Source organism: Bufo gargarizans, chromosome 1 (genome assembly GCF_014858855.1).
Source record: "Bufo gargarizans isolate SCDJY-AF-19 chromosome 1, ASM1485885v1, whole genome shotgun sequence".
Taxonomy (NCBI): Eukaryota; Metazoa; Chordata; class Amphibia; order Anura; family Bufonidae; genus Bufo; species Bufo gargarizans.
Genome location: NC_058080.1, coordinates 549,265,588 through 549,276,250, shown reverse-complemented (window position 1 = coordinate 549,276,250; position 10,663 = coordinate 549,265,588).

The window sequence follows — 10,663 nt, the reverse complement described above, 5'->3', positions numbered from 1 at the left end:
GCCTCTTCTGCTGCTGCCGCCTCGGCCTCTTCCTCCGCCTCTGGAGGAACGTTGGCACCTGCCGCCCAGCAAACAGGGGATGTACCACCAACACCACCACCACCACCTCCGTCACCAAGCGTCTCAACCATGTCACACGGCAGCGTTCAGCTCTCCATCTCACAAACATTTGAGAGAAAGCGTAAATTCCCACCTAGCCACCCTCGATCCCTGGCCCTGAATGCCAGCATTTCTAAACTACTGGCCTATGAAATGCTGTCATTTAGGCTGGTGGACACAGACAGCTTCAAACAGCTCATGTCGCTTGCTGTCCCACAGTATGTTGTTCCCAGCCGCCACTACTTCTCCAAGAGAGCCGTGCCTTCCCTGCACAACCAAGTATCCGATAAAATCAAGTGTGCACTGCGCAACGCCATCTGTGGCAAGGTCCACCTAACCACAGATACGTGGACCAGTAAGCACGGCCAGGGACGCTATATCTCCCTAACTGCACACTGGGTAAATGTAGTGGCAGCTGGGCCCCAGGCGGAGAGCTGTTTGGCGCACGTCCTTCCGCCGCCAAGGATCGCAGGGCAACATTCTTTGCCTCCTGTTGCCACCTCCTCCTTCTCGGCTTCCTCCTCCTCTTCTTCCACCTGCTCATCCAGTCAGCCACACACCTTCACCACCAACTTCAGCACAGCCCGGGGTAAACGTCAGCAGGCCATTCTGAAACTCATATGTTTGGGGGACAGGCCCCACACCGCACAGGAGTTGTGGCGGGGTATTGAACAACAGACCGACGAGTGGTTGCTGCCGGTGAGCCTCAAGCCCGGCCTGGTGGTGTGTGATAATGGGCGAAATCTCGTTGCAGCTCTGGGACTAGCCAATTTGACGCACATCACTTGCTTGGCGCATGTGCTGAATTTGGTGGTGCAGAACTTCATTCACAACTACCCCGACATGTCAGAGCTGCTGCATAAAGTGCGGGCCGTCTGTTCGCGCTTCCGGCGTTCACATCCTGCTGCTGCTCGCCTGTCTGCGCTACAGCGTAACTTCGGCCTTCCCGCTCACCGCCTCATATGCGACGTGCCCACCAGGTGGAACTCCACCTTGCACATGCTGGACAGACTGTGCGAGCAGCAGCAGGCCATAGTGGAGTTTCAGCTGCAGCACGCACGGGTCAGTCGCACTACAGAACAGCACCACTTCACCACCAATGACTGGGCCTCCATGCGAGACCTGTGTGCCCTGTTGCGCTGTTTCGAGTACTCTACCAACATGGCCAGTGGCGATGACACCGTTATCAGCGTTACAATACCACTTCTATGTCTCCTTGAGAAAACACTTAGGGCGATGATGGAAGAGGAGGTGGCCCAGGAGGAGGAGGAGGAGGAGGAAGAGGGGTCATTTTTAGCACTTTCAGGCCAGTCTCTTCGAAGTGACTCAGAGGGAGGTTTTTGGCAACAGCAGAGGCCAGGTACAAATGTGGCCAGCCAGGGCCCACTACTGGAGGACGAGGATGAGGAGGAGGTGGAGGAGGATGAGGATGAAGCATGGTCACAGCGGGGTGGCACCCAACGCAGCTCGGGTCCATCACTGGTGCGTGGCTGGGGGGAAAGGCAGGACGATGACGATACGCCTCCCACAGAGGACAGCTTGTCCTTACCCCTGGGCAGCCTGGCACACATGAGCGACTACATGCTGCAGTGCCTGCGCAACGACAGCAGAGTTGCCCACATTTTAACCTGTGCGGACTACTGGGTTGCCACCCTGCTGGATCCACGCTACAAAGACAATGTGCCCACCTTACTTCCTGCACTGGAGCGTGATAGGAAGATGCGCGAGTACAAGCGCACGTTGGTAGACGCGCTACTGAGAGCATTCCCAAATGTCACAGGGGAACAAGTGGAAGCCCAAGGCCAAGGCAGAGGAGGAGCAAGAGGTCGCCAAGGCAGCTGTGTCACGGCCAGCTCCTCTGAGGGCAGGGTTAGCATGGCAGAGATGTGGAAAACTTTTGTCAACATGCCACAGCTAACTGCACCACCACCTGATACGCAACGTGTTAGCAGGAGGCAACATTTCACTAACATGGTGGAACAGTACGTGTGCACACCCCTCCACGTACTGACTGATGGTTCGGCCCCATTCAACTTCTGGGTCTCTAAATTGTCCACGTGGCCAGAGCTAGCCTTTTATGCCTTGGAGGTGCTGGCCTGCCCGGCAGCCAGCGTTTTGTCTGAACGTGTATTCAGCACGGCAGGGGGCGTCATTACAGACAAACGCAGCCGCCTGTCTACAGCCAATGTGGACAAGCTGACGTTCATAAAAATGAACCAGGCATGGATCCCACAGGACCTGTCCGTCCCTTGTCCAGATTAGACATTAACTACCTCCCCTTAACCATATATTATTGGACTCCAGGGCACTTCCTCATTCAATCCTATTTTTATTTTCATTTTACCATTATATTGCGAGGCTACCCAAAGTTGAATGAACCTCTCCTCTGTCTGGGTGCCAGGGCCTAAATATATGCCAATGGACTGTTGCAGTGGTGGCTGACGTGAAGCCTGATTCTCTGCTATGACATGCAGACTGATTCTCTGCTGACATGAAGCCAGATCCTCTGTTACGGGACCTCTCTCCTCTGCCTGGGTGCTGGGCCTAAATTTATGAAAATGGACTGTTGCAGTGGTGGGTGACGTGAAGCCTGATTCTCTGCTATGATATGAAGACATTCTCTGCTGACATGAAGCCAGATTGTCTGTTACGGGACCTCTCTCCTCTGCCTGGGTGCCGGGGCCTAAATATCTGAGAATGGACTGTTCCAGTGGTGGGTGACGGGAAGCCAGATTCTCTGCTATGGGACCTCTCTCCAATTGATTTTGGTTAATTTTTATTTATTTAATTTTTATTTTAATTAATTTCCCTATCCACATTTGTTTGCAGGGGATTTACCTACATGTTGCTGCCTTTTGCAGCCCTCTAGCCCTTTCCTGGGCTGTTTTACAGCCGTTTTAGTGCCGAAAAGTTCGGGTCCCCATTGACTTCAATGGGGTTCGGGTTCGGGACGAAGTTCGGATCGGGTTCGGATACCAAACCCGAACATTTCCGGGAAGTTCGGCCGAACTTCTCGAACCCGAACATCCAGGTGTTCGCTCAACTCTACTGAGGAGTCATTTACCTCTGAATTGACCATTTTATAGTCTGGCAATATGGATGGAGCCTTTTTTAGCTTGCAGTGTTGTGGCTAGAAGTCTTCCAGCACCCAACGTTTCCTCTTAGTACCTTTGTTGTATAATGAACCTTTTATATTTAGCTGCATCCAAACAATGGGTTTTAATTTGGGATTGAGCGAATTTCATATTTTGAAGTTTGTGTGCGGATCCGTGTTGTGGTATTTACTGAATTGCGTTATGGATTCCATTAATACGGACCACAACGCAATTGCATAACGGAATGCCTTTGAGACATTCCGTTATTTATTCCATCATAATAGAAGTATATGGCCTGCATAATGGATTTGTCCCGTTTTCGTTATGATGGAGTCCTGGAATTGTTGTATGGTCCGTAGTAACGGAATCCATAACGCAATTCAGTAAATACAACTCATCCCTAGTTTTAATCGACTTGTGCCTCTTTTCAATAACTGTCTCTTCCAACCAAAGTTGTAATGTTTGCCCCTAGTTTTTAATTAATTAGAGATATCTTTTTATCACAATACCCCTAAAGTGAACGAGTCGTTTCTTGGTGTATTGAACCTTTCAACAATTACCCTTTTGACGCACCAATTCTAGTTAACAAAATCGTAATTTTGATTGCATATTCCATCATTTGCAGACAGCTGCATTTATGCAAAGCAATAACTTGCGTGGCATGCTTAAACACCCCCCGTGTAATTGGCTGTGCTATGAACGATTTCTGTTTACACATATGAAGTGGTTAACATCCGTCCAAGTGCCCGCAAAATAAAATAACTTTTTTGGACATGGAAATCTCCCGTGGGGCAATAGTTATATAGGTGAAACTGAGGTGACAGATTCCCTTTAAGGCTACTTTCACACTAGCGTTCGGGGCTCCGCTTGTGAGTTCCGTTCGAACGCATCCGTACGGCCCCAATGCATTCTGAGTGGATGTGCCTCAGTCTGGCACCGTTTGTACTCCGCTCCGCTCAGCAGGCGGACACCCGAACGCTGCTTGCAGCGTTCAGGTGTCCGCCTGGCCGTGCAGAGCCAAACGGATCCGTCCAGACTTACAATGCAAGTCAATGGGGCCAGATCCGTTTGAAGTTGACACAATATGGCTCAATTTCAAACGGATCCGTCCCCCATTGACTTTCAATGTAAAGTCTGGACGGATCCGTCTGAGCAACTTTCACACTTAGAATTTTTTCTGAAATATAATGCAGACGGATCCGTTCTGAACGGATCCCATCGTCTGCATTATAGGAGCGTATCCATCTGTGCAGACACCAGACGGATCCGCTCTGAACGCAAGTGTGAAAGTAGCCTAAGTTTGGGCTGTATGTTACTATATTACATACACAGCGGCAAATAATACTATATATACGGTATATAACACATCCCCCCCCCCCCCCCCCCCCCCCCCGAGATACTGTTCTGGTTTTGAATACAATAACCATTTGTGAAATGCAGTTTTTGCAGTGTGATAAAGCACTGCATAATTACCTGTCTGTGAACTGAGTATACCCTTACATTGATGAAACAGTTTCTATACCTACCAAATTACACTGCAAACTTGCATGTTATAAGTACATAATAATTTTACGTGATATCACAAGACAGCCACATGCAATTTCATAATTCTATCATTCATTCTACCACAACTGCAATAACTCACATGCAGTTTCATGCAACCTCCTCAATTCATTAGACGTGGTCTCACATGATGTTATACCCATCATGTTGTTATGATAATCTCAGCTATTTACCCAGGGCCATCTTTAATGCTGGGCAAAAGGGGCAGCTGCCCCGGGCCCAGTTGCCCCTGGTGGATCCAAGACTGCTGCCTCTTGAGCCCCACTGGCCACTGCCCACAAATTCAATGACATTGAGTGGTGTGCCTGAGGGCCGTCCGGCTGTCAGCTACACAGGGGAGTGCTGCCATGCCTGCCTGCCTGCGTGCGGGCACTCCAGGCAGAAAACAAAGCTGTGATTCTCTTAGGAGAAAGGACCTTAGATGACATCATCACCATGTGACCAGTAACATAGCAATATTACTGGTCACACGGCTATGAGGTAATCAAAGGGTCATTCTCTCTACCAGGAGTGTTGCTGCATGAGAAGTTTGCCATAATTGTGGAGCTTTTTTTTTTTTGTGAAGATTACATCAGGAAAAGGTGACAGGGGCTGTTATGCTAATATAATATAAGCTATTGTATATTGTGGGGTGCTATATACTGTGGGGCGTTGTATACTATAGGGTGCTATACTGCTCTACTATATAGTGTGGGGTGCTGTATACTATAGGGTGCTATACTCCGGGGTGCTGGGGTGCACTGCAATGCTAGGGTGAGCCAAGCCCCGGTCTCCTTCCTGCAGAGCGGTGCCCACTTCCAGCCCTGAGCCCAGCTGCCCTGTGTTTACCATAGACCTGACCTAATAACTAATCTAGAATCTAGGTGAGCAAACTTTTTGACTAGTGGGCCACAATGGGTTCATATATTAGACCAGGGGGCCGGACCAACAGTAAATGGATGGGGCGTTTGTGTGAATTTATATAAATTAAAATTAAATTAAAGGTTTAGCTTAATTCAATGTAGAAAAGCATAAAAAGAGTTATTGTACAAAACTTTTATGCAATGTATTTATTTCATACCATAGTTAGTATGTATAACTCGCCTTCAATTTTAGTGGTCTCCCTTTTTTGCTAAGGCATCAAAGTCTCCATAGTGCGCCCCCCCATATTGTGCCATTATATAGGGCCCCCATAGTGCTTCCCCTCTTCTCCATAGTGGCCCCCATAGTGCTTCCCCCACTTTTCCATAGTGCCCCCCATATTTTGGCAGTATATAGGGCCCCCATAGTGCTTCCCCTCTTCTCCATAGTACCAATCCATATTGTGCCAGTATAAAGGGCCCCCACCCCCCTTCTTGCCACAGTATACTATAAATAAAAACAATAAAACACATATGATGCTGTCAGTGATGCAATGCAGGCCTCTTCCGGCCTGTGTCCCGCTCTGTACGGCTGAGGCGGCGCGATGAAGTCATCGCGCCACCTGCAGCGGCCTCTGATAGGCTACAGGCCTAGTGCTTGTAGCCCATCAGAGGAACAGGCAAGGGAGACGCCTCTCCCCTGCTCCTCCGCACCATTCATCTGTTTCGCTGTCCTGAGGACGACGATACAGATGAATATGGAGATGAGCGCCTCCGCAACGGAAGCGGTCATCTCCACTCCTGCTGCCTCCGTACAGAAATGGCCCCCCTCTTCTGTCCTCCTCACCCAGCTGTAGAAACGGTCCTGGGAGGAAGCATGGAATCCGGAAGCCGCAATCCTCAATCGCCCCCTGAACTCCACCCCAGCTCCGTCACTTCCCATCGCATGAGCAGCTCTGTGGGCTGGATAAAAAGGCAAACTACGGCCCGGTGGACCTATCACTGATCTAGATTGTAGGCTGAGCTTTTTTCCTGTTCGAATTGCTTTAAAAGCAGTTTAGTAAAATGATATTTGCATGAAGCTTCACGAGCAAATAACCATATAATCTCTTTGTTCATTAGACACACTTGAATATGTTGCAATGTATTTTCTGGATACACTGAAATCACATTAATAACCACAGACAAGATACCTACAGATGCCACTAACTGGGCAAATAAACATGGTATGATTAGTTTATTTTAAGGGGTTGTCTTACTTCAGAGAGTGGTATTTAATACGTTGAGGAAGTTAATACAATCCACTTACTAATGTATTGTTATTATCAGGGGTGCACCTAGCGTTTCTGCTGCCTGAGTGGAAAACTGAAATGACTCCCCCCCCCAAATTTCTTAACCTAATCCCTTTGCCACAATGAAAGCGCTCATTGCCCATGGCCACTCTTGCCAATATCTGGTGCTGCCTGGTGCACATAGGATATTGCTTTTTCCTATAATGTGCAAGCACGGCCACCACTGCTGGAGTTCAGGGTGGTCGTAACCGTTAAAACGAGTAGTGTATAATGTGATGGAAAAATGTATCCAGTCAGCAAAGGAGGCAATATGGACAATAAAAATACATTAGTAAATGTCTTGTATTAACTTCCTCTACATAATAAATGCTATTTGCTGAAGTAAGACAACCCCTTTAACCCACATTGACAGTTATTAATTTCTACTACCATTACAGTTTCTTATGAAATCTGGTCAAGAGGTCTTTAATGAAGGGGTGGTCATTCTTGCACAAACTATGTATGCCTACACATGACATATCTGAAAATCTAGAGGCTTGCATACCAAACAAGGGTTGATTTCTCTAATCCTCTTACGTTTGTGTTTAATCAGGATTAGTTAAGATTGTTTTTTGGCCACAACTAAAATATCTTGTGTGATTGAATTAGATTAAAAATTGATGGCCTATCCTGATTAGAACAAAGAGGGGTACAACTCTTGGTACTCATCTCAATCTGCTTTTTGAAGGTACTCCAGCACTCCTCTTTATCAAGTGTTACATTTTCCTACAGCGCCATCAAGTGGCTGTCCATTTAATATACAGAAGTGCTGGCATCCGCCTCTGATGCCATAAATGTCTAAGATGGGACTATCAGGCTTTATACACACAATGTTTAGTCAGCGATTGTGAGCCAAAACCAGGTAGGGGTCAAACAGAGGAATAGAAGCAAATCTTTCCATTGTACTTTATTTTTGTGTAGCCTCCACTCCTAGTTGTGGTTCACAATCACTGATGGAAACCACTGACCAAACACTGAGTGTGAATAAGGCCAGTGTAACTGTTGTTTCAGTTTATTTTTAATCTACTGTAGGGACAGGGATGTTAAATATTTTTTTAATATAATTTTATTAGGGAAAGAGGTTTCTTTGTACTAGTAAACAGGTGGAAAGTTTTCTAAGCAAATCTCTGATGGTTGCTAAATTGGGTCTGTCTTCAGTGTTCTACTGAGTGCTAATGACACCTGTTTGTAACAAGTCAGATAGGCAGGGTGATGGGCAATGATAGTGAGGGCACATGTACAGTACAGACCAAAAGTTTGGACACACCTTCTCATTCAAAGAGTTTTCTTTATTTTCATGACTATGAAAATTGTAGATTCACACTGAAGGCATCAAAACTATGAATTAACACATGTGGAATTATATACATAACAAAAAAAGTGTGAAACAACTGAAAATATAGTCATATTCTAGGTTCTTCAAAGTAGCCACCTTTTGCTTTGATTACTGCTTTGCACACTCTTGGCATTCTCTTGATGAGCTTCAAGAGGTAGTCACCTGAAATGGTCTTCCAACAGTCTTGAAGGAGTTCTCAGAGATGCTTAGCACAATTCTCTTAAAATATCGCATCGCATATCGTTATCGTAATTTTTAGGTCCAGCTGACCCCAAACCATCTCGATTGGGTTCAGGTCCGGTGACTGTGGCGGCCAGGTCATCTGGCGCAGCACCCCATCACTCTCCTTCATGGTCAAATAGCCCTTACACAGCCTGGAGGTGTGTTTGAGGTCATTGTCCTGTTGAAAAATAAATGATGGTCCAACTAAGCGCAAACCGGATGGAATAGCATGCCGCTGCAAGATGCTGTGGTAGCCATGCTGGTTCAGTATGCCTTCAATTTTGAATAAATCCCCAACAGTGTCACCAGCAAAGCACCCCCACACCATCACACCTCCTCCTCCATGCTTCACGGTGGGAACCAGGCATGTAGAGTCCATCCGTTCACCTTTTCTGCGTCGCACAAAGACACGGTGGTTGGAACCAAAGATCTCAGATTTGGACTCATCAGACCAAAGCACAGATTTCCACTGGCCTAATGTCCATTCCTTGTGTTCTTTAGCCCAAACAAGTCTCTCCTGCTTGTTGCCTGTCCTTAGCAGTGGTTTCCTAGCAGATATTCTACCATGAAGGCCTGATTCACACAGTCTCCTCTTAACAGTTGTTCTAGAGATGTGTCTGCTGCTAGAACTCTGTGTGGCATTGACCTAGTCTCTAATCTCTGCTGCTGTTAACCTGCAATTTCTGAGGCTGGTGACTCGGATGAATTTATCCTCCGCAGCAGAGGTGACTCTTGGTCTTCCTTTCCTGGGGCGGTCCGCATGTGAGCCAGTTTCTTTGTAGCGCTTGATGGTTTTTGTGACTGCACTTGGGGACACTTTCAAAGTTTTCCCAATTTTTCGGACTGACTGACCTTCATTTCTTAAAGTAATGATGGCCACTCGTTTTTCTTTACTTAGAATTTGTATTATGGCAAGAAAAAAAGCAGCTAACAGTATATTCAGTAGGACTATCAGCTGTGTATCCACCCGACTTCTCCACAACGCAACTGTCCCAACCCCATTTATAAGGCAAGAAATCCCACTTATTAAACCTTAAACCTGACAGGGCACACCTGTGAAGTGAAAACCATTTCAGGTGACTATCTCTTGAAGCTCATCAAGAGAATGCCAAGAGTGTGCAAAGCAGTAATCAAAGCAAAAGGTGGCTACTTTGAAGAACCTAGAATATGACATATTTTCAGTTGTTTCACACTTTTTTATGTATATAATTCCACATGTGTTCATTCATAGTTTTGATGCCTTCAGTGTGAATCTACAATTTTCATAGACATGAAAATAAAGAAAACTCTTTGAATGAGAAGGTGTGTCCAAACTTTTGGTCTGTACTGTACATAGTCAGGGACTGGGGTAGTGACAAGAGGCAGTCTGGATGCCTCGGTATGTTACATACAGGCATCTTCAGTGCATAGTAGAACTGAACACTGAAGATGAGACTCACCTTAGGCTACTTTCACACTAGCGCTCGTCGGTCCGTTCGTGAGCTCCGTTTGAAGGGGCTCACGAGCGGACCCGAACGCAGCCGTCCAGCCCTGATGCAGTCTGAATGGAGCGGATCCGCTCAGACTGCATCAGTCTGGCGGCGTTCAGCCTCCGCTCCGCTCGCCTCCGCACGGACAGGCGGACAGCTGAACGCTGCTTGCAGCGTTCGGGTGTCCGCCTGGCCGTGCGGAGGCGTGCGGATCCGTTCAGACTTACAATGTAAGTCAATGCGAACGGATCCGCTTGAAGATGTCACCAATTGACTCAATCTTCAAGCGGATCCGTCCCCCATTGACTTTACATTGAAAGTCTGAACGGATCCGCGCAGGCTACTTGCGCACTTGCGAATTTTTTTAAAGTTATTAATGCAGACGGATCCGTACTGAACGGAGCCTCCGTCTGCATTAATATGAGCGGATCCGTTCAGAACGGATCCGCCCGAACGCTAGTGTGAAAGTAGCCTTAGAAACGTTCAAAGCTTTGCTGACTCTTTACATCCTGTTTTCTAGTACAGAGACATCATTCCCTAATAAAGTATATTACAAACATGTCCCCTACACTATACTAAAAATAAACTGAAACGAGTGTTACACTTTAAGGTTCTTTTACATGGACTGATGGGTCAGGCAATTATTGGGAATGAACCAGATGTTCCCGATAATTGCCCGATTGTCAGCAGATAGAAAGGCTGCATTTGT